The 25,928-nt window shown below is 40.4% G+C and overlaps 1 protein-coding gene and 1 pseudogene across 5 annotated transcripts in view; one reads left to right on the plus strand and one right to left on the minus strand.

The window, feature by feature from the left end:
* Positions 1 to 25,928, minus strand: part of SHROOM4 (shroom family member 4) — a 233,814-nt gene that overhangs the window by 62,873 nt on the left and 145,013 nt on the right. The gene's annotated exons all lie outside the window — the stretch shown is intronic.
* Positions 7,571 to 7,671, plus strand: LOC112131119 (U6 spliceosomal RNA; annotated as a pseudogene).

The raw sequence follows: 25,928 nt of genomic DNA on the forward strand, positions 1-25,928 counted from the left end.
AGTTTGGGACAGGAGAATAAACTACCTATATGCTCTACTATTTGGCCTATTATTAGTTCGGAATAGCCCTAGACTTGAAGTCAGTGCACACTTGCATTCAAATTGTAGTTGTGTGGCCACGGGCAAGTCACTTCTGCGAGTTGTAGATTTTTTATCTGCAAAATGGGGAAGATGACCATCTGTTTTTCGTGAGTTATGTTTTGGATTAAATGCAGTCCCATGTGTGAAATCAATCAGCATAGTGCCTGACATACTGTATAAACTTAAAAAAAACACACAGCAGGACCACTTATTGAACACTTAAGATGTGCCAGGCACTAAGCATTTCACATGCATTAACTGATTTAATCATCTCTCTAACCTTATGTGAAACAGTTTTATTATTGTTATTATTACTAAGACAGGGCCTCTCTGGCTCTGTTGCCCAGGTTGGAGTGCAATGGCACACTCATAGCTAACTGCAACCTCAAACTCCTGGGCATAAGCTATCCTTCTGTCTCAGCCTCCTGAGTAGCTAGGACTACAGGCTACAGGTGCATGCTACCGTGCCTGGCTAATTTTTTTGTATTTTTTGTAGAGATGGGGTTTCACCATGTTGGCCAGGCTGGTCTTGAACTCCTGGCCTCAAGCAATCTTCCTGCCTGAGCCTCCCAAAGTGCTGGGATTACAGGCACGAGCCACCATGTCCAGCTGGTAAAAGTTATTATCCCCACTTTACAAATGGAGAACCAGAGATGCATAAAGCTTAAGTGATTTGCCAAGAGCACATAGCTAATAACCAGCAGAATTGGGAATGAAACTCAGATCCTCCAGTTTTTTCCTAGGATACCACACGACCCCTCCTCTCCAAGGAAGAGTCTGTCTGAAAAAGCCTGTATTCCTGAGGTTTCCCATAGCAATTCCCTCAAGAAGCAGTCAGCAAAGGGAGGTCTCATTAGTCCTAGAGCTGAAACCATTCCCTCCATAGGCAGTGGGGAGAGAGAGGAGGAGAAACAAACAGAAAAGTTAAGAAAATGCCTACGACCAACCATGCAGCTCCAGGCCAAGATGTGAAGGCAGTGACCCCAGTGCTTGCCTTTCTCCTAAGGCTGGCTCAGGCACTATCAATAAGCACACACCTCATCCCATCCTTCATTACTCCAAAATGCTTTTCTTAGGAAGCAAAAAGAAAGAGATATTGAAGAAAGAAAGCAAGAGGGGGAAGAGTGGCAGCAGCCATGGCTACTGGCTGTACCTACCATGGAAGTTGCCCAGGGTGGAGAGATGGCTTGGGAGAGAGCGGGGTATCCGGCTAGCTCAGACTCTCGTTGACAAACCCTCCAGCCAGCGTCCTCCCTTAGCTGGGACCCATCTGCCCTCCAGTTAAGACCTTCTGGGGCGAGGGACCATCAGCCCAAGATGCTGAGTGTGATCCAAGGGGCTCAGGCACAGTCAGGTTCCAGTTCTAAGAACAGGAAGGAGTAGCACTGAAGGCAAGGTATGACCATCAGCCTGGATGGACCTAGATATGGCCACAGCCTTAGGGAACGAAAGCCAGTGTCAAGAGCTGGATAGGAGTGAAGACGCTGCTCCAGGAACCAGCCAGCACCCTGGTGGCAAAGGGAAGGATGAAAGGCACTTCTAGCAGCATAAACAGCCCCCCTGCTCCCTACTCCAACCTCCTCTGAGCCCTGGCCCACCCCCTCAGCAGCTCAGAGGCCAATAAGGAAGCTGGGCCCCCAGCCACTGCTAGAACTCAGGAAAGGAGCAAGGAAATGATGTTTGGGAAAGATAAAGCGGGTGTCTAAAAAGAATTTTTAAAAATACACGTAAGTGAGAGAGAAAAATACCCCAGACACATACACTTAAAAGAATTCCTGTGCTTCCTGGACTGAGTTGACCCCACCCAGCCATCTCTGCAGGCCCTCTGGGCCCCAGAAAAGTACAGATAAGCCAGGACTACCAGCCTCCAGGTCCAGAGGAGTAGCACTCCAGCTGATTTTATATAGCTGGGGGCAAGTGACTAAGAGATTTTCCAAGGTGAAGGTCCTGGTGAGATACGAAGGCTCACAAACATTTTTGGATGTATTTACAGGGGTCTGCACTTCCTGTGGGGACTTGAGCAGATCCAAAGAAAACCCAATTTTACCCCAGAGACTTCAACTCCAGAAAAGGTGCCCATTAGCAATGCTGGAAATGTGGTGTTTGGGGTCAGTGTCCCTGGATCTGCCATGAATTCACTCTGACCTCTGGCAACTTACTCCCACTCTCTGGGCTTCTGTTTCCTCCCTGTAAAATAAAACATTGAATTCAATCGTCACAAATGACCCTTCCCGCTCTAGCATGCTATGATGTAGTAGTCCTAGGCCCCAGGCTGAGGTTCCAAATGATGCCCTAAGTGATGAGCGCAGTAGCCAGAATCCAGAGCAGCCCCATGTGGATTTGTTGTACCCCCTAAGTCCAGGCTCAGGCACCAGGATTTAATTTATCTTGGGGAATTAGAGTTAGGGTTTTCCTTTCATTAACACTCCTAATTCCCTACTCCAGTTTCCCTTGGCCTCTGGCCTCAATTCCAGTAATTTCTGGCTCCTGAGAGGGCTTATGCAAACTCCCTTAGGACATGAAGTATGTATGCTAGGGCCTTTCCTCTCTGGGGAAATCATGCCTGGAGGCCCCTTCCCCTTTCTTCCCTCTGTATCTCACAGGAGAGTCTGGGTTGACTTTTATCAACTGTATAGGGGAAAGTTTGGGAGCTTTGAGGAGCATATGGATCTGGCTTACAGTCTCAGCTCTACCATTCACTAGTCGTTTGGCCTTGGGCATGTCACAGAACCTTGGTTTCCTCATCTACAAAAAATGCCTGGCATGTGACAGGCACTCAGTAAATGCCATCTGTTTTTAATATTACCTGTATGCAAAATAATAATGAGCGAGGTACCATTAGCAATAAGGAAACTGATTTCTTCAATCCAAATGAAGATAAAAGAGAAAGGACTAGTTAAGAGAAGGCTCAAACGCCAAACCCAGTACACTCTGGAACAGCACTCTCAAATTGTAGTGGGCATACTAATTACCTGGGGATCTTGTTAAAATGTAGATTTTGATTCAGCGAGGCCCAGGTTCTGACTTTTAATAAGCTCCAGAGTGATACTGATGCTCCTGGTGTGATAACCACATTTTGAGTGGCAATATACCAGGACATAATCTGGTCCAAAAAATGCATCAGGTTAAAATCTCTTTTCATTTCATTCCTCAGGCCTGGGTGTCCAGCCGCCCTTGCTCTTCTGGTCACCAAATGTCTTTCTCCTTTTGCTCAGTGGCCCAGCCCATGCAAACGCTTGCCTGAAGAAGCTTGCCAATCCCCACTTCCTAACAAAATAAAGAGCAACTGGTTTGTTATCAGTGTGACCCTGCCAGTGGCCAGGTGAGGCTGAAGAAATTGTGACTAGAGGTGCAAGCATGTTCATGGGGCTGGCTGAGGTAGGGAGAAAGGGTGTGAAGATGACAGTTGGGATGTCATCAGATGAGGAGTAGGCAGGTGGGCACAGACAGTGTACACTCAAGAAATCCTTCGTTGAGGGAAGATGAGAGAGAAACTTGAGTGGTTTAGCCAGTTTGGGATTTGGGGAAGAGGTTGGGAGAGGTGGTGAAGGGAAAAGGGCATATGCTCCCATTTAGCAGAGCTGAGTTCCAGATAACATGATCAAGTATGACCTCCTGTGCTCAGGGGACGGTAAAGATGACTGCTTCTTTTCCAAGTACTCAGGAGACGTGAACTTGGCTTGGGGACACAGGAGGGTGGGCACATGCAGCAGAAAAGCCAGAAGCTGGCTCCCAGGAGAGGCCTTATAAAGGCTCTCGTGAGAGGTGAGGGGTGGAGGTGGACCAATTCTGAAAGGAGTCAGTCTCCAGCTGCCCTAGTCAGCTGTCACCCCAGTATCTTCCGATAGCACCATCTGTCTTTGAGCCTGGATCCCAGCAGACCCCTGAAGAGATACTTGGGAGAAGATGAGCAGAAAGAGAACCATGGCTCTGCTCTAACTTAGGGGAAAAAGGAAAATGTGACCCCTGTTGCTTGTGGTTGTGCTCAACCTGAGGCCTGGACCATAACAGAGTGTGGGTACTTTCCTCTTTTTAAAGTATTTGTATAAATAGAAGCACAAAATAACGTCCTTGATTAGCTCTGTTTATTTTCTGTAGCTCTTCCAGCCTCCCTCCAAACAGCACATTCCACCTGCCCCACACGAAGAAGCCCAAGCTCATTCTGGCAGGCTCAGCAGGAAGGGAAGCCCACAGACAAGCCGGGGGACAGAACAATGCATGGCTTGTTTATCTGACAGAAGAGGGGAAAAGCTGCCTGGTCACCATGGAGGGACACAGAGCTCTTGAAGGCCCACCCCCACCCACTGTTGGCTGGGGTCCTTGCAGCCTGGTAATCAGGAAACCCTTCCTTATTATAGACTCAACCAAGGGGGGAAGAGTGTGTGTGTGTGTGTGTGTGTGTGTGTGTGTGTGTCTGTGTAATTTGAAAGAGAACTTTCAGGACAATGGCTTTCTCATCAGTCTGGGAAAGCTATAATCTGGGTCATCTGAGAGATGAATACTCTCTGGAGAAGGGGCTTTTGGTACCCAGCTCTGCCTCCCTGCCTCCCCTCCTCTCCCCACCTCCTCTGAATAGCCAGTTCAAGTTCTTCCATGTAAATCTGCTGGGTCCCCCTCTCTACCCTCCACCTCAGAATCCATCCCTGGCTAAAAAGAAACCCAGGGTAGGGAATAAGAAAAGAAAGGAATGTTCGAGTGGAAATAAAGACTCCCCACAAATGCTGTGGTGTGTGTCAGGGGTGCTCTTTGTCTTTCTGCATAGGGAGTGATAACTTCATCTGGCTAGGGCATTACATTTGACCCTCTGCTTCCATTTCTCCATTTTCACATTGAAATCTTTAAGACACAGAGGGACACCTCTTTTTCCAAAGAAGGTTGGCAGGAAGTAACCATACAGATGACTTGGGAAAGCTCTGCACATAGCAGCGGGTAGGAAAATGCTTAGTACTTTAGAAATGCAGTACTCAGGATTCTCTTTCAGAATGGGCTGGAGAGAAATTTCTAGTTTTTCTATATATAGTGTGATAAAACATACCAATCATAGACTTGTTTAACTGACAGAAGAGGGAAAAAGCTGGCTGATCTTGTCAATGATCCTAAAGGCAAAGAGGTGGATAGTGAATATTTCGAAGCTTCTAGGAGCAAGAGGAGCAAGTCCAGAATCTGAATAATGAAAGAGGTTTTTTCCCTCTCCCTTCTATGTACAAAAGTTAAGGGTGCAACACCAGAGGGCTAAGGGAGACTTCAGAGGAGCACATAGGGAAAATGGCATCAAGTTCACAGTGCACCATCTGACTCAACAGATAGCCTTAAAGTTTTTGCCATGATGCCCAGTTTCCTAAACCAACACCCAAAGTGATAAAGAAGGTGGAGGATGTTTGTCCTCCAGCTCTGGTTTCTATCAGTAACATTTATAGCGTCCCTTGGGAAAGAGGCTGTAGGAATAATACCAGTTTTCCTTTCTTCCTCCTTGAAGCCCATTATCTCTTTCAGTTCAAACTCACTGTTCGACCTACCACTTTCCAGAGGTCTGATGGAATCCATAAAGGTTTTCCCCAGAGTCAAGTCTCAAAGTCCTCAGAACTACTTCTGGCCACTCCCCAAGTCATCTCTACTACTAAAGACACGGATCCCTAGGACAATAACCAACAACAGTTAGGACCCCAATAGAAACAAGAACACCCAGTCACTCTGCTTTGATACAACTTGACAATCAGGAGGAGCCAACACGCAGCAGAGCTGGAGCACAGTGAGCAAGGTGGACTGCAGTGGGAGATGATATTGGGGAGGTACATAGGCCAGATCATGGAGTTTCCAAAGGCTGAAACAGTTTGAATTTTATTCTCAGTGAAATGGGAAGCTGTTAGAGGTTGTTAAGCAGGGGACTAACATGATGTAAGTTTTATAAAGGTTTGACTTGGCTGATGGATTTGTGGCGGGGGGGGGAGGGGTCAAGAGTAGAAGCCAGAGAACCATTTAAAGGGGCTATTATAGGTAAGAGATAATGGTGGTTTGTTCTAGGAAAGTAGCAGTTGGGACAAGAACAAGAGATTTGATTAGAGATATTTTGAAGAGGTAGGGCTGACAGTATTTGTTGATGGACTGAATATGGAGAATGAGGAAAAAAGAATGAGCTATGACACTTGAGTCACCTGGCATCTGTACCTTCTTAGCACAGTATTCATTCCCGAAACTGAGTCATTAGGGGCTCTAAAAAGAAAATTGGCAGTCTTCACTATTGTTTTGTCCAAGCATTTACAGAGCTCCTCTATCTACATTTAAGGTGTTTGGAGAGGTACTAGGCAACATGCCAAAATGAAGAAGAAATAATCCCTGTGCTCAAGGAATTTAGTGTGGTAGAGGGTGGACGAAAAATACCTAGAAAACCATTAAAAAGGATGGAATGTCAGAAGTATCAGAAAGGAAATGCTAACAAAATGAGAGTCAAAAGAAGGAGAGAGCACTGCTGCTTGAATCAAGAATGGCATCACAGAGCCTCTGAGCTGATTTTGGAAGAGTCAATATAATCACCACTGAAGACGACTGGGATAGAGGCAATGCCAGATTTGCATGAACAGAAGTGGGAAGCACAGGAATACCATGAAGGAAGAAAACACAGTTTTTATAAGGCACAGACGAAGTGAAATTAGAATGATGCAAGAGCATGGTGGGCCTTAAGAGTCAAGTTAAAGCCTTTACTTCACATAATCCAATAAGCAAGAGAGAGCCCTTGGAAGTTCCAGAGTAGGAGAGCAATATGGTACGAGTGGTATTATAGGAAAGTTATTATGGTAGCCAAGTGTAGGATAAATTATGTGGATAGATACTGGAAGCACAGAGAAGTGAGTAAGCTAATGCAATAGACACAATCAAAGGCAAAATCAGAACAATGGCAGTGGGGATGGAGCAGAAAGGAAGAATGTGACAGAGAATCAATAGCGCTGGACTACTAATTACATAAGCAGAGAGAACAGATGACTGTGAAGCACCTAGAAGGCTGATATCACTAATCTAAATAGCAAAGTCATAGGCAAGAACCAGCTTCAGGAAACATGAGTTTGATTTCAGATATTAGTTTGTCATGCTAGCAAATTCTGTAGGTAGGTGTGCCCAGCGAGCAGCTTGATGTGTGGACTGCAGTGCTAGAAAGAGGTTGGGGCACGGTATGGACATGTGGTCACTATCCAGAGGAGGCAGCCGAGGCTGTTGCTGTGGATGTGACTGCCCATGGTGAATGTATGCAAAAGAGACGGGGGACGATAGATCTCTGCAGAGCTATAGTTCAGTGAGAAGAGGAAGAAGAGCTGGTGATAGAGACAAAACAATGAAATGCCATTTTCAGTGATATTGGCAATACTTTTTAAAGATAAGTGCTGACAAAGTTGTGGGGAAATAGATATACATTGTTGGGTGGGAATGGAAATGGGTACACACTTGCTTAAGGGAATTTTGGCATATGTTATCAGAAGACTTAAAATATTTCTACTGTGCTTGCTTTGGCTGACATATACTAAAATTGCAATGATACAGAGATTAGCATGGTTCCTTCACAAGGATAATGCGCAAATTTGTGAAATGCTCTGTATTTTTACTGCAATTAGTGGTAATGGTTTCACAACCTTGTGAATGTACTAAAACCCACTGAATTACACACCTGAAATAGTGAGTTTTATGGTATGTGAATTATATTTAAGAAATTTCATATCCTTTGATCCAGTTTTTCCACTCCTAGGATTTTATCCTAAGAAAGCCATTAAAGATGTACACATTTCTTTATGTACTTGAAGTGTCTTCCACTGCAGGGTTATTCATAATGGTAAAATTTGGAATATCCCAGCTGTCCAACATTTAGGAAGAGTTAGAACGTATTGTGCATTTACATGGAGGAATAATAGTTTGTCATTACAAACCATGTTTTTGAAGACTACTTAAAGACCCTGAAAAAGGCTCACAATATAATGGTAAATTTAAAAATTGTATATAAACCTGAACATATTACAAGTCCAATTCAAGAACTATATATGCATATGTATACATATTCTTTTTTTCTTTTTATTATTATTATTATTATTATACTTTAGGTTTTATGGTACATGTGCACAACGTGCAGGTAAGTTACATATGTATACATGTGCCATGCTGGTGCACTGCACCCACCAACTCGTCATCTAGCATTAGGTATATCTCCCAATGCTATCCCTCCCCCCTCCCCCCACCCCACAACAGTCCCCGAAGTGTGATGTTCCCCTTCCTGTGTCCATGTGTTCTCATTGTTCAATTCCCACCTATGAGTGAGAATATGCGGTGTTTGGTTTTTTGTCCTTGCGATAGTTTACTGAGAATGATGATTTCCAATTTCATCCATGTCCCTACAAAGGACATGAACTCATCATTTTTTATGGCTGCATAGTATTCCATGGTGTATATGTGCCACATTTTCTTAATCCAGTCTATCATTGTTGGACATTTGGGTTGGTTCCAAGTCTTTGCTATTGTGAATAGTGCCGCAATAAACATACGTGTGCATGTGTCTTTATAGCAGCATGATTTATAGTCCTTTGGGTATATACCCAGTAATGGGATGGCTGGGTCAAATGGAATTTCTAGTTCTAGATCTCTGAGGAATCGCCACACTGACTTCCACAAGGGTTGAACTAGTTTACAGTCCCACCAACAGTGTAAAAGTGTTCCTATTTCTCCACATCCTCTCCAGCCCCTGTTGTTTCCTGACTTTTTAATGATTGCCATTCTAACTGGTGTGAGATGGTATCTCATTGTGGTTTTGATTTGCATTTCTCTGATGGCCAGTGATGGTGAGCATTTTTTCATGTGTTTTTTGGCTGTATACATATTCTTATACAGACATGCACATATTGAAAGGCTGGATGTAAATGTACTAATATTGTACCAGTGAGTATTTATCTTTGTGTGGTGGAATTAAGGGTTATTTTTATTTTTCATACTTTTAAATCATTTCTAGATTTTATACACTACACATGTATTACCTTTTAAATAAAAAGAGGTTTCTTTTTTTTGAGATGGAGTCTTGCTCTGTTGCCAGACTGGAGTGCAGTGGTGCGATCTTGGCTCATGGCAACCTCCGCCTCCTGGGTTCAAGAGATTGCCCTGCCTCAGCCTCCCGAGTAGCCGGGACTGCAGGCACGTGCCACCATGCCCGGCTAATTTCATATTTTAGTAGAGATGGGGTTTCACCATGTTGGCCAGGATGGTCTCCATCTCCTGACCTCGTGATCCGCCCACCTTGATCTCCCAAAGTGCTGGGATTATAGGCGTGAGCCACCGCAACCGGCCACAAAAAGAGGTTTCTAAAGAAAAATGTCACCATTCTACATGGACATATCATTTACCCAGGCAACTGTCTGATATAACTGTCTGACATATTCTTAAATTAGGAATCTGCAATTATACTTGTGATTTCACTTAACTATTTCAAAGATCTAGATTTTTCCCTCAGGGAAATCAGCCTAGAGCCCACCAACCTAGCAAAATGCTTTTTTTCCACATAATTTTGCTGCTTGGCAGTGGATTCTTTTGTCTTACTATTTTTTAAAAATTCCATCTGACAGTTTTTTACCCTTAATATTAGCACTGGGAGTTATTCTTTGCTGTGAGAGTAGACCAGGGCTGGAAGAACCAGGAGCAAGTTTGAGAGGTGGCCAGGCAAAGGAAAAGAGAAGTCAAGTCAAGGTCAGTATCAAGGCCATGCCCAGTGTGTTGAAAAAAAACAAAAAACAAAAAACAAAAAACAAAAAAAAACACTACTCAGGGCCTTCCTGGCTTTAGTTCTTTTCCAGTTGCCTGATAGACTTGGTGGGACAAAGTTGGCTAGAGAGGGAACAAAAGTACACGAAAATTTAGTGGTGGTGGTGGAGGTGTGGCAGCAAGTACCATTTGTAAAGCCATCTAACTGCTAATATTTTTACGCAACATTTACGGTTCATAAAGAACTTTCATATACACCATTCCATTTCATTCTCATAACCTTACTAACTCCACCTCAGAAAAGAAGAAACTCAGGCTTAGGGAGGTGAAATAAATCACATAAGGCTTGAACACAAGTTTTTTGCTTCCAAATTTCTATGTCCCCCCCAACCCCCAAATAGTTGTTCTATAGACCAGCATCAGCATCACCTGAGAACTTGTAGGAAAGAAAATTCTGGGGACCCATCCTCGACCTTTTGAATCAGAAACTCTGGGGGTGGGGCCCAGCAATATGAATTTTGGTTTTGTTTTTATACTTTATGTTCTGGAATACATGTGCAGAATGTGCAGGTTTGTTACATTGGTATACATGTGTCATGGTGGTTTGATGCACCCATCAACCCATCATCTACATTAGGTATTTCTCCTAATGCTATCCCTCCCCTAGCCCCCTACCCCCCAACAGGCCCCAGTGTGTGATATTCCCCTCCCTGTGTCCATGTGTTTTCATTGGTCAACTTCCACTTATGAGTGAGAACATGTGGTGTTTGGTTTTCTGTTCCTGTGTTAGTTTACCTAGAACGATGGTTTCCAGCTTCATCCATGTCCCTGCAAAGGGCATGAACTCATCCATTTTTATGGCTGCATAGTATTCCATGGTGTATATGTGCCAAATTTTCTTTATCCAGTCTATCATTGATGGTCATTCGGGTTGGTTCCAAGTCTTTGCTATTGTCAATAGTGCTACAATAAACATACGTGTACATGTATCTTTACAGCAGAATGATTTATAATCCTTTGGGTATATACCCAGTAATGGGATTGCTAGATCAAACGGTATTTCTGGTTCTAGATCGTTGAGGAATCGCCACACTGTCTTCCACAATGGTTGAACTAATTTACATTCCCACCAACAGTGTAAAAGCATTCCGATTTCTCCAAAACCTCTCTAGCATCTGTTGTTTCCTGACTTTTTAATGATTGCCATTCTAACTGGTGTGAGATGGTATCTCATTGTGGTTTTGATTTGCATTTCTCTAATGGCCAATGATGATAAGCTTTTTTTCATGTTTGTTGGCCACATAAATGTCTTCTTTTGAGAAGTGTCTGTTCATATCCTTCACCTACTTTTATAAGGGGCTTTTTTCTTGTAAATTTGTTTAAGTTCCTTGTACATTGTGGATATTAGCCCTTTGTCAGATGGATAGACTGCAAAAATTTTCTTCCATTCTGTAGGTTGCCTGTTCACTCTGATGATAGTTTCTTTTGCTGTGCAGAAGCTCTTTAGTTTAATTAGAGCCTGTTTGTCAATTTTGGCTTTTGTTGCCATTGCTTTTGGTGTTTTAGACATGAAGTCTTTGCCCATGGCTATGTCCTGAATGGTATTGCCTAGGTTTTCTTCTAGGGTTTTTATGGTTTTAGGTCTTACATTTAAGTCTTTAATCCATTGTAATTTTTGTATAAGGTGTAAGGAAGGGGTCCAGTTTCAGTTTTCTGCACATGGCTAGCCAGTTTTCCTAACACCATTTATTAAATAGGGAATCCTTTCCCCATTGCTTGTTTTTGTCAGGTTTGTCAAAGATCAGATTGTTGTAGATGTGTGGCATTATTTCTGAGGCCTCTGTTCTATTCCATTGGTCTATATATCTGTTTTGGTACCAGTATCATGCTGTTTTGGCTACTGTAGCCTTGTAGTATAGCTTGAAGTCAGGTAGCGTGATGCCTCCAACTTTGTTCTTTTTGCTTAGGATTGTCTTGGCTATCCAGGCTCTTTTTTGGTTCCATATGAAATTTAAAGTACGTTTTTCTAATTCTGTGAAGAAAGTCAATGGTAACTTGATGGGCAGAGCACTGAATCTATAAATTACTTCGGGCAGTATGACCATTTTCACAATATTGATTCTTCCTATCCATGAGCATGGAATGTTTTTCCATTTGTTTGTGTCCTCTCTTATTTCCTTTAGCAGTGGTTTGTAGTTCTCCTTGAGGTCCTTCGCATCCCTTGTAAGTTGTATTCCTAGGTATTTTATTCTCTTTGTAGCAATTGTGAATGGGAGTTCACTCATGATTTGGCTTTCTGTTTGTCTATTATTGATATATAGGAATACTTGTGAATTTTGCACATTGATTTTGTATCCTGAGACTTTGCTGAAGTTGCTTATCAGCTTAAGGAGATTTTGGGCTGAGATGATTGGGTTTTCTAAATATACAATCATGTCATCCGCAAACAGAGACAATTTGACTTCCTCTCTTTCTATTTGAATACCCTTTATTTCTTTCTCTTGCCTGACTGCCCTGGCCAGAACTTCCAATACTATGTTGAATAGGAGTGGTGAGAGAGGCCATCCTTGTCTTGTGTGGGTTTTCAAAGGGAATGTTTCCAGCTTTTGTCCATTCAGTATGATACTGGCTGTGGGTTTGTCATATATAGCTCTTATTATTTTGAGATGTTTCATCAATACCTAGTTTATTGAGAGTTTTTAGCATGAAGGGGTATTGAGCTTTATTGAAGGCCTTTTCTGCATCTATTGAGATAATCATGTGGTTTTTGTCATTGGTTCTGTTTATGTGATGGATTACATTTATTGATTTGCGTTTGCTGAGTCAGCCTTGCATCCCAGGGATGAAGCTGACTTGATCGTGGTGGATCCTCTAGATGATTCTAATGCACGCTTATAAGTTTGAGAACCATTACTGTAGCATACGTTTTAAAACAGATTTTCAAGTGACTTCTTCTAAATACGGGCTGCTGCTATTTTGGCTCTTGTGGGGTGCTGCTTTCCAAGGTAGGCTGGAAGCCTACCTTTAGCTATCAGTGCTATATGTATAATAGAGGGCAGCTGCTTAAAAAGTATTTAGGTTCCAGGGACAGTAATGTTCTTCCTTAGGGTGAGGAAGCTCCCAGGACCAAGAGGGCAATTCTTGAATCACAGCTGCCCTTGTCAGGGGGAGATAAGTGCTGGTGAGCAGTTGCCATATATGTACTTCTCTGGTAAGGCTTCTTTTCATTAAGGCTTTTGTCTGGTTCCACAATGTTCCACATAAGCCCTTGGGAAATTTCTCTTTCTGAAGTATTTACATTCACAAACCTCAAGTTCATCAAGCTGTTCATTTCATTTTGTATAGCTTTATTAAGGTTTAGCTGACAAATAAAATTGTACATATTTATAATACACAATATATTTTTTCATATATGTAAACATTGTGAAATGATTAAATAAAGCTAATTTACATATCCAAAACCTCAAATACTTATCATTTTTTGTGGTGAGAACGTTTAAGATCTACTCTCTTAGCAATTTAAGTATATAATACATTATTACTAACTACAGTCACTATTCTATATATTAGATTTCCAGAACGTACTCCTCTTGTTCAACTGAAGCTTTATAGCCTTTGATCAACAGCTCATTTCCTGCCCCACCCACCCCATTCCTGGTGACCACCATTTTACCCTCTGCTTCTATGAGTTTGATGTTTTATTATTATCATTATTATTTTTAATATAATTTCAACCTCTATGTTAGATTTAGGTGGTGCATGTGCAGGTTTGTTACATGGGTATATTGTGTGATTCTGAAATTTGGGGTACGAATGATCCCATCACCTGGGTACTAACCACAGTACCCAGTAGTTTTCCAGTCCTTGTCCCCCTCTGTCCTTCCCTCCCCTATCTAGTAGGCCCCAGTGTCCATTGTTGCCATCTTTATGTCCATGAGTACCCATTGTTCTTACTTATAAGTGGGAGCTAAACATGTGGTATTTGGCTTTCTGTTCCCTCATTAATTTGCTTAGGACAATGACCTCCAGCTCTGTCTATGTTGTTGCAAAGGATGTGATTTCATTCTTTTTTATGGCTGCATAGTATTCCATGGTGTATATATACCACATTTTATTTATCCAATTCACCATTGATGGGCACCTAGGTTGATTCCATGTCTTTGCTATTGTGAATAGTACTGCAATGAACAAACAAGTGCAGGTGTCTTTTTTGGTAGAACTATTTATTTTCTTTTGTATATATACCAAGTAATGGGATTGCTGGGTCAGAGTTCAGCTTTTTTACATTTCACATGTGAGATCATGTGGTATTTGTCTTTCCATTCCTGGTTTATTTCCTTAGCATAATGTCCTCCAGTATCATCCATGTTGTACAAATGACAGGATTTCCTTCTTTTTTATGGCTGTATAGTATTTCATTGTGTGTGTGTGTGTGTGTGTGTGTGTATATATTTATTTCATATATTTTTTATATATGAAATATATATATATAACATATTTTCTTTATTCATCATCTTTATTCATCATAAATAAAGAATAAATTCATTCTTTCTTTCTTCATTCATTTATAACACATTCATTCAAGTGTTGTTGGGCACTTAGATTTATTCCATATCTTGGCTATTGTGAATAGTACTGTAATAAACATGGGAGTGCAAACATCTCTTTAACATACTGATTTCATTTGCTTTAGATATATACCCAGAAGTAGGACTGCTGGATTATATTATAGTTCTATTTTTAGTTTTTTGAGAAACCCCCATACTGTTTTCCATAATGGCTATACTAATTTACATTTCTACCAATAGTGTATAAGGGTTCCTCTTTCTTCACACCCTCACCAGCACTTGTCTTTTTGATAATAGACATTCTAACAGATGTGAGGTGATATGTCATTGTGGTTTTGATTTGCATTTCACTGATGATTAGTGATGTCAAACACTTTTTAAAATATACCTGTTGACCATTTATATATCTTCTTTTGAGAAATGTCTCTTCAGATCTTTGGCCCATTTTGTAATCAAGTTATTTGTTTTCTTACTATTGACTTGTTTGATTTCCTTATATGTTTTGGATATTAACTCCTTATCAAATATGATTTGCAAATATTTTCTCCAATCCTGCAGGTTGTCTCTTTACTCTGTGGATTGTTTCCTTGGCTGTACAGAAGCTTTTTAATTTAATGCAATCCAATCTATTTTTGCTTTTGTTGCCTGTGCTTTTAGGGCCATAGCCAGAAAATCTTTGCCAAAGCCAAATGTCAAAAAGCTTTTCCATATGTTTTCTTGTAGTAGTTTTAGAGTTTAAGGTCTTATGTTTAAGTCTTTAATCAATTTTGAATTGGTTTTTATATATGGTGTAGGATAAGAGTCCAATTTCATTCCGCATGTGAATATCCAGTTTTCATGACACCATTTATTGAAGAGACTATGCTTTCTCCATTATGTGTTCTTGACACCTTTGTTGAAGATCAGTTGACTGTAAATGTGTGGATTTATTTTTGGGCTCCCTCTTCTGTTCCATTGAATGGTACTTCCAGTTTTTATGCCAGTACCATACTGTTTTGATTACTATAGTTTTGTAGTATATTTGGGATCAGGTAGTATGATGCCTCCAGCTTTTTTTGTCCTCAATATTTCATTAGCTATTTGGGGTCTTTTGTGGTTCCTTACAAATTTTAGAATTTTTTACTCCTGTGAAAAAATGTAGTTGGAATTTTGATAGAGATTGCATTCAATCTGTAGATTGTTTTTGGCAGTATGGACATTTTAATGATAGTAATTCTTCTAACCCATGAACATGGAATATCTTTATTTTTTATCTATTTGTCTTATTTATTGTGTCCTCTTTAATTTATTTCATCAATATTTTATAGTTTTTAGTATATGGATTTTTACCTCGTTGATTAAATTTATTCCTAAGTATTTTAGATTTATTTTGATGCTATTGTAAATGGGATCATTTTTAAAATTTCTAAGTTTGTTGTTAGTGTATAGAAACATTATTGATTTTTACAGGGTAATTTTGTATCCTGCAACTTTACTGAATTCTTTTACTATTTCTAAGAGCCTTTTGGTGGAGTTCTAGGGTTTTCTGTATAAGATCATGTCACCTACAAATAAAGACAATTTAACTTCTTCCTTTTCAATTGATATGGCTTTTATTTCTTTTTCTTGCCTAATTGCTCTGGTAGGACTTTCAGTAATATGTTTAGTAGAAGTGGGGAAAATGGGTGCCCTTGTCTTGTTCCCTATTTTAAAGGAAAAGCTTTCAGCTTTCCACCATGGAATATAATGTTAGCTGTGGGCTTCTCATATATAGCCTTATTGTGTTGAGGCACATTCCTTCTACACCTAATTTTTGGACAGTTTTTTTTTTATCATGAAAGCATGTTGCACTGTGTGAAATTCTTTTTTTGTATCTATTGAGATGATCATAAGACTTTTATCCTTCTGCTAATGTGGTATATCACATTTATTGATTTGTATATGTTGAACTATCTTTGCAGTAAGGAAATGAGGAAATTCAGTGGGGAGTGGGTTGGGAAGGTGGGGGTAGGTGAATCTATGTTCCTCAGAAGGAAAATAATATAGCATTATGGTATGTTAACAATGTTCCCCTGAAGTGTAGAGGACTCATTTTTCATTGTATATGCCTTTGTACTATTTGAGTGGTTTGCCTTCTGCAAGTATTGCTTTGGGGAAAAAAAAAGAAACACTTAAAAATCAACATTTACAAAACCAAACTAATTCTTTTTTGCTATGGTTTAAATATGTATGTCCCTTCAGAATTCATATTGGGACTTATCTCCCAAGGTGATGGTATTAAGAGATAAGGCCCTTGGGAGGGGATTAGGCATTGAGGGCTCTGCCCTCAGGGATGGTATTAGTGCCCTTATAAAAGGGTTTGAGGAAGAGTTTGCCTCTTTTTCCTTCTACTTCTTCTGCTATGTGAGGACACAGAATTTTTCCCCTTTGCTTTCCTTCTATGTGAGGACACAGGAACAAGGCATCACCTTTGAAGCAAAGAATAGCCCTCACTGGATACTGAATCTGCTGGTGCCTTGGTCTTGATTTCCCAGCCTCTAGAACTGTGAGAAACAAATTTCTGTTCTTTATAAATTACCCATTCTAAGGTATTTTGTTGTGGTAGCATAAATGAACTAAGACACTTTCCCACTCTTCTGCTGGTGCTGGTGACAGGTGACATTTACTAAGGTGAGAAATCTGGTAGACACTCTGGACTCCCTCCTCTTATTTACCCCTCACATCTGTCTAGTCAGGCACCAAGACTTATTGATTCTACCTCCTAGACTAGATAATTCTCAGATCTGCCCCTCCACTCTATCCCTGAATCACTTTAACTATAGCATTCATTTTGTAACTGGTTGACCTGCCTCTTTTCTCCCTGCAAAATGCCAATGAATACATCTTTTCAAAGTGCAAATCTGGTCCTGCCACTCTCATGCTTAAAATTCTTCACTGGCTTCCTAGTACTTATGGGAAAAGTCCAAATTCACTAGCATGGCAGCCTAGACCTTCCTTGTTCTTAACCACTATTCTAACCTCCCTCCTCTACAGGTACAGGTAGAGGGATAGGAAGGGAGGATGATGAACCTGAAATTGATAAAAAAAAAAAAAAAAGGGAAAGCCTCCCAGAAATCCTTCAAGACCAAGAAGAGTGCTGAGGGCCAGGAGAGAACTTAGGACAAAGAAAAACCATGAATTAGCCATGGGGAGATCTGGAGAAGCAGTCTGCAGGATACTGCATCCATGTTGGGGAGCAGAGGAGTCTACAAGGAATGTGAATGCACAGCATTCAGGCAGGAGTGCTTTGATGCTGGGGACATTTCTTATGGAACACTGAAGGAGCATGAAACTTTAGGTATTCTGACATGCATAGTACAGAATATATAACGCCTACTAACAGTCTGCATCCAGGGGGAAATCCAAATTGAGATCTGGTTGTCAAGGAAGGGCAGAAATTGACCCAGATGAAAGGTACTTCTAGAGAAGGAATATTGGTAGCCTATTAAAATCATGGAAATGAAAGGGGAACAATGGTGTCCTGAGGGTAGGATATATGAGGAAGAGAAGTGGTGAACAGTAAGGCCAGACAGGCAAACTGGGCCAGAACATGGAGAATAGTAAAATCAGATTCACATTTTGGAAAGATGTGTCCATTGGCATTTTGTAGGGAGAAAAGATGCAGGTGGATCAGAGAGGAAATGAACACTGTAGTCCAAGCGATGTATAATTCAGGGATAGAGTAGAGGGGCAAGTTTGAGAAATGTCTGGTCTAGGAGGTAAAATCAGTTAGTCTTGGTAGCTGATGAGACAGATGTGAGGGATAAATAAGAGGGAGTATACAGTGTCTATTAGATTTTTCACTCTAGTTTATGATTCAGCCTGTCACTAGCATCAGCAGAAGAGTGGGGAAGAGAATTAGTTTGGTTTTAGAAAAATTGCAGTTTTTAAGTATTTTTAAATTATTTAAAGCAATACTTGCAGAAGGAAAACCATTCACATAGTACAAAGGCATATACAATGACAAAGGAGTGCCCCATACTCCGGGGGAAACCACTTTTAACAGTTTGTTGTTTATCCCTGAGCAGCAATATGGCAGAATGTGAAGAACATAAGCTCTAGAACAAGACTGTCTGGCTTTGAATCTACCATTTCCAGCTGTGTGTCCTTGGGCTAGTTATTTAACCTCTCTGCCTCATTTACATTATCTCTAAAATGGGAATTATAATAATGGGACACAGAAAAGGCAGATTATAATACTGCTTGGAACCTTGCTGTTTGTGCTTAACAATACATACTGGAGATAATTCCGTATCCACATATACTTTTCTTAAATAAATTTTAAATAACTGAATAGTATTTCACCAAGTGAACTTTTTATAGTTTATTTAGCCTTTACTCAAGTAATGAATACTGAAGTTGTTTTTGCTAAGACAAATAATGTTGTGATTAATACCTTTTTACATGTCTTCACACACATACATGATTATATATTTTATATAAAGTCCTACAAGTGGAACTATAGGTCAAAAAGTACATCAATGTTTAATTGTGATAAAATATACTAAGATCCAAAGAGGTTATGCTAATTTATACTTCCAACAATGTGTTAGAGCAGTGCTTTACAAAGTTTCATATACCTACAAGTCACCTGGGGATCTGATTAACAGGCAGATTCTGATTTAGTAGATCTAGGGTGGAGCTGAATTTCTAAAAAGCTCTCAGTTGATGCAGATGCTGCTGATGCAAGGACCACACTTTGAGTAGCAAGGTATAAGAGCACATGTATTTCTCCACATGCTTGCCCCCGCCCCCAACAAAAATGTATATTAAACGCTCTGATTTTTCGCATTCTGATAGGTGAAAGTTACATCTTATTGCTTAAATTAATCTATACTGCTTTAATTGTAAGTGTTGAGCTTCTCTCTCTCTCTCCCTCCCTCCCTCCCTCCCTCTCTCTCCCTCCTTCCCTCCCTCCCTCTCCCTCCTTCCCTCCCTCCCTCTCTCTCCCTCCTTCCCTCCCTCCCTCTCCCTCCTTCCCTCCCTCCCTCTCTCTCCCTCTCTCTCTCCCTCTCCCCCTCTCCCTCCCTAAGTTAGGGTCTTGCACTGTTGCCCAGGCTGGAGTGCAGGGGTGTGATCACGGCTCACTGCAGCCTTAAACTCTGACTCAAGTGATGCTCTCGCCTCCGCCTTCTCTGAGTAGCTGGGACTACAGGGCGTGCAACACCATGCCTGGCTAATTTTTAGACTTTTTGTCAAGACAGGGTCTCACTATGTTTCTCAGGCTTGTCTTGAACTCCTGGTCACAAGCAATCCTCCTGCCTTGGCTACCCAAAATGTTGGAATTACAGGCATGAGACACTGTGCCAACAGAGTATCTTTCATTTGTTTTTATAAGCCCACTTTCTTTTTGTCTGAACTGCCTGTTCAGGTTCCTTTTTCCCTTTTTGAATGGTTTGTTGGCATTTTCCTGTTATTCTCAAGAGCTCTTTATATATTATATATTAAGGGAACCAGCCTCTTGCCATATCAGATGCAAAACCTTTTCCCCAGTTTTTTTCTTTGGATTTTATTTTTGTATTTTTCGGGTGCTTTAAATTTCAACTTTCGTGTTGTCAGATTTAAAAATTTTCTCTTTTATGGCTTCCAGGTTTTTTTGTTTGGTTGGTTGTTTTTTGTTTTTGTTTTTGTTTGAGACAGGGTCTCATTCTATCGCCCAGGCTGGAGTGCAATGGTGCGATCTCCACTCACTGCAACCTCTGCCTCCCGGATTCAAGTGATTCTCATGGGATTAGAGGCGTACAACACCACACCTGGCTAATTTTTGTATTTTTTGTAGAGACAGGGTTTTGCCATGTTGCCTAGGCTGGTCTCGAACTCCTGAGCTCAGGTAATCTGCCCGCCTCAGCCTCCCAAAGTGCTGGGAATACAGGCATGAGCCACCGCACCCGGCCAGCTCCCAGGTTTTGTGTTTTGCTTAGAAAGACTTTTCGTATTTAAAGATAAAATCATATACTAAAAGTTATATACTAAACAATGTCTTTGAATCATTATGGTTAGACTTCATTATGGTTTACTGATCAGTCTATTCATGTGCTAGTACCAAAGTATTTCAATTACTGTAATTTTATAATGTGTTTTAACAGGACTAGCTACTTTGTCTTTATTCCTCTTTTATTCAGACCTTTCCTGACTAGTCTCACGTATGTACGTCAGAATCAGTTTGGGCATGTTGGATTGTAATGTGTCTGGAGGACAACTCCGTGTGTAGAAATCTAACATGCAGTTGAAAATGATAATCTGGAATCTGGGCATGTGTTCTTCCCTAGATATAGAAATCTGGGAGTCATCAGTGGTACCTGAAGCCCCTCGATAGAAGTTCATAGAATAAGAAAATGAGGCTGAGATAGAACTCTAGGTTAGTGGTTCTCAAAATTCAGTCCCCACACCAGCAGCATCAGCATTATCTGAGAACTTCTTGGGCTCTTACTAGATCAGAAACTCTGGAGAGAGGGGAGAAGCAGTATGTTCTTTAATATAAACTCTCCAGGGAAATTTAACGTACATTCAAGTTTGAGAACTACTGTTCTAGGGTATATCTGTGGATAAGACAAATTAAGGAAAAAGAGCTCAAGATAACTAGTAGTAGGAAAACAAGGAAAAAGAAGTGTTACGCGCCGGGCGCGGTGGCTCACACCTGTAATCCCAGCACTTTGGGAGGCCAAGGTGGGCGGATCATGAGGTCAGGAGTTCGAGACCAGTCTGGCCAACATAGTGAAAACCCGTCTCTACTAAAAATATTAAAAAATTAGCCAGGTGTGGTGGGATGTGCCTGTAATCCCAGCTACTTGGGAGGCTGAGGCAGGAGAATCACGTGAACCTGGAAGGCAGAGGTTGCAGTGAGTGGAGATCGTGCCATTGCACTCCAGCCCAGGTGACAGTGTGAGACTCCATCTCAAAAAAAGAAAAAAGTGTTATGATAATAAAAGAAAACAAATTTCTAGAAAGTGCTCAACAGTGCCCAAAGCTGCAATGATGAAACAAAATAATATTTATTAAGCAACTACTATTTCCAAAGGGCTTATGTATATCAGCTCATTTACTCATATAATAAAGTAAATATCATTATCCCCATTTTACAGAAAAGGAAACTGTGATTAAGTAACTTACCAAAGGTCATCTAGCTTATATGTGATTTGACACCAGTTCTACCATATAATAATGGCTTAAAAACTTACTGAAAAATTGCTCATTAGAAAAGGAGAAGAAACTACGCTCCTTGGATTTTTTTTCAATCTGGAAGACATTAATTCACCTTGGAACCATACAGAGGAGAGTGGCAAAGTAGTGGTAGGAGTAGAAGGCAGACTGTAGTGAGGAAATGGGAGGTGAGAAAATAGAGCCAATGTCTAAGATGTTTGGCTATGAAGGAAAAGAAATTGGTAGTTGGATGAGGGTAAAGGTTAAGGGCAGATTATGTTTTTAGGATGAAGAGACCACCTGCAAATATTTATGTAGAATTTAGATTAATTTAGGCTAGAAATTTCATTCTAAGGCTCCAGGACAATCTCTAGTCCTGACCTCTCACTTAAATACCACACCAGTTCTACCTACTCCCTACGACTGCCCATTGGCTTTCTATATCTTCTATCACCCCAAACTAAAAACAACAAAAACCAAACAAAAATTGATGCCAAGCCTAGCTCTTTCTATTTTTGTTTTGTCTGTTCATTTTAAATCCTTAAAGGTCTGACTGGCTCAAACCTGGTAATCACTGTGTACTCCTCCTCTTCTTCGGCCTTTATACTGAATTAGTCACCAAGTGCTGGCTTTGAAATATCTTCCCCTATTAACTTGTCCTGTCTATTCCTACTGTCACTGCTCCCTGTACTACATAAGCAATCGTGTAGCATGAGCTCCTCACATCCAATCCAACCCACACCAATTTTCCACAAATGCCAATCTCATACTTATTCATCTTCTTGCAATCCTGCAGTGGTTCCCCACTGCCTACTAAGTAAAGCTTGCTTTTTCTGGGCCTTCTATAGATTGTTCACATTTATCTCTCACTGATCCCCTATATAAATCTTAAGTTGGATGGACCTCCTTTATGTTTCCCAAAACTACATTTCTTTCCATCCCTTTTTTATGCATTCCTATAAACTATTTAGGAATTAAGCAAAGCTCCCCCTCTTGTTTGCAAACACAGTGTTATGTTTTCTTCCTCTAATCTTCAAAATCACTTGCTGCTGGCATCACTCATTTTGATAATCACGTACTTCCTTGCTCAAGCATTTTGCCTATGTATGTCTTATCTCTCTCAACTAGAGTACAGGGCTAGAGCATACTCCTTCCATGATCACCACCACATTGCTTAACATACATGCTCAGCACTCAAAAATATTTGTTAAATCAATGAAATTGTATCATGAGACCTTGCCATTTGAAGAGATCATTGGTGAATTAATTTTGGAAAACGCCTTTTTAAAAAAATCTCAAATGCCATATTAATAACAACAATACACATTCACTGAATATGTACCCAGTATCAGGTACTTTCTCTTGAAGTACCTATTTAATTCTTACCAGATCCCTGTCGGGTGAAAGTTATTACTCTGAAACCATAAAGACAAGACTATGATATTTTTAAAGACTTGCCCAGTATTTCCACCACTTCTACAGAATACTCATAGCCTGCATTCAAAACCCCCAAGTCCATTGCTCTATTCTCCACAACACAGATTTTTTTCTTTCATTTTTATTTTTTAAACAGGATCACATTGTTCTTACTTAAATTAAAAAGATTATTTTTCTGTACTTTTGATATGAAAATTCTAATTAAGAAAATAGGTAAATAATGAGTATATTTTTATCTCAGGTTTAGTGTCTAATTACAGTTTCTGTGACTAATGAGAGAAAGTACCTTTGTGTCCCCAAAGTAAACTTGTACCATAATGCAAAGGGAGATGAGATACAGCTGGGTGTTGTATTAACATTCATAATTATGCATCATACATTCCAAAAATGAATTGTTGTTTGACAGCAAGGGAAATGACAATAGTAAGAATTATAGCAAAAGCACATAAGGTTAATCAACATATAATCGACTCTCAAATATGCACATTTTGGATGTTTTCTTTTATTGGTGTTTATGATTTACTATTTAGAAATACTGTAAATTAATCTACTAGAATATATTTCCCTATTAAAGATGCCTGAATTGAAAACATGCACATATAAAGTGAATACATTTTTAATGATACATAGTAGATATATTACTTAAGGGAGATTTTGCTGCACAAATGCAATAACCTACACATAATGAGGTGTTCTCCAGCAATACTTGGTCTAAAACACACACACACCACACCACACACACCACACACCACACACACACACACACACACACACACACACACACACACACACACACACTTTGGGGACAATTTAAACCTATTGGGAGAAAAAGACTAGATTAAAAAGACATACTGAAAAGACACTTTTCAGCATCTCCTAATGCATACATTATTAAACATAGCACACCCCAAGGAAACAGGAGGAATGCAGAATACAAATGACAACATTTTTCCACTGACTGAGACCTAGCTTCAAATCAGAAAAGAGGATGCCTTCACCCAACAGATGGCTACTAATGTCTTAACATTAGGAGCCAACAATCATCACTTTAGTTGCAAGCAGACCCACACCTAGAACCTTAACCCTCATCCAATCAAAGAGCTAATTGACTCAGTTTATTCTTCTGTGAAGACTGGTGAGCATCTCAGGTCGAGGCAAAGTTAAAGCCTGGGTAACTGAGAAATCCTCAATTATCCTCTCAGATCAATTTACAATTTCTTTTTCTCTGGGCTCTACTGGGGCGTCAAGGTTACTACTGAGGATAACCCAGGGTGAGGCAAGGGAGAAAGCATGCACGGCTTGATTTTTAAACTCAAATAAGGATTTCTGAAGAATCCAGTTAAAATATTTCATTTAAAGCCTCCGAAAATATCGCTGAGACAGAGGTAGGTAGGTACATCAGTAGGAACCAACTGAGGTGCTATAGAGAGCAAACTAGATACAAAGTCAGATAGATCTGGCTTTGAGACAGTGGACATGTCAGTTACTTCATTTCTTCGTACCTCAGTCTCCTTATCTGTAATGTGGGGATATATTTATCCCTACACCTCATAAGAGAGCTGTGCCAATTAAATGACATGATGCATTTGTTAGCTGCTAGCACTGTATTTCACCCACCGTATGTGCTGGGATAGAGGGACAGAACTAACATTTACAGAGTGTCGATTAAATCTGAAAGTAATCACGGTTCTGGCCAAGCCTCTAAGTTAGGTGGGAAGGCATCATGGAAGAACTCTTCATTCTGGATTGAAATCCCTAAGGATAATTTTGTTTATCTTTTCCTGGTCTTAATATTTTCAGACCAACTGTTGGGCCAAGGACTGATATGGCACTATCACAGTGACCTGTAGAATTATGATACTCCTAATGAATGGAATTCTCCAAAACTCAGTCCTGTTTATACAGGGAAAATAGATGGGATCTGGAGTCAAACACAGAGACTGAATTTGAGTTCCAGCTCTGACACTTTCTAGCTTTGTGGTCTTAGACAACTGACATGTCCATTTGAGCCTTGGTTTGCTATCACTATTGTATTCCATGATGGCATGAGGTCTCAGGCCAAGCAAGCTACTCAGATCCTGGGATACAACAGGCAACACAGAGCTACTTTCCCAGTCTAGCTGTGACAAACCAATGGTCATTGCAAGCTTTTACCCTGATGAGTTATGGGGAGGGGAAAAGAAATTATTTTTATGGTGATAATTTACTGTGGTGTGAAAGGGGTCCCTAGCAATTCTTCTTGTTCTAGGAAATTCATCATAATAGTAATTCTGAATCACATATAATAGACCAGCCATACTCTCCATCACTTCATGAGCAGCCTCTCCTACTCATCCTTAAACTTTTCTTTTACTCAACTCCAGGCCTTTCCCAGGAAATAGACAGTAGAAAAGAATCATACACAGGTACACATACTGAGAGAGAGAGAGAGGAGGTGGGGAGGCAGGAATATAACAAGAGAAACATTTCTTAATCTCATACAAAATGCATAAACCAAAACAAGTTTTTAATTTTTGTTCAAAATATTCCATTCTTTTGGAAGGGCCATGGGTACTTTAAGAAATATCTTTCTGAAGTGCAAAGAGGGAAAACCTCAGGTAAGTAACCTTCAATGTGTGTAAATTTAAATCAAGCCTTTTTTTTTATGACTGAGAGAAGGGCAGGTGACGTTCGACTCTTTCCCCCAGAGGAAAAAAAAACTAGCATGTATAACTTCTCAAAGACTATTCAAAGGCATTCATTAACTTTATACTTAACAAAATTGAGGGATATTCTACACCTTCATCACAGAAAAAAGGAAGAATATATCTCTGCATTAGGAGCCAGAGACAATCATTTTTAGCTGAACAAGGGTGCCAGAACAGCCAACCCATGCTTTCCCTTTGATTAGCTGGAAAGCAATCAATGCACTCTTGTTAGATTGGAGCTCTCACTCAAAATAGAAACTGGCCTGATGTCCAA

Source organism: Pongo abelii, chromosome X, assembly GCF_028885655.2.
Source record: "Pongo abelii isolate AG06213 chromosome X, NHGRI_mPonAbe1-v2.0_pri, whole genome shotgun sequence".
NCBI classification, from domain to species: domain Eukaryota; kingdom Metazoa; phylum Chordata; class Mammalia; order Primates; family Hominidae; genus Pongo; species Pongo abelii.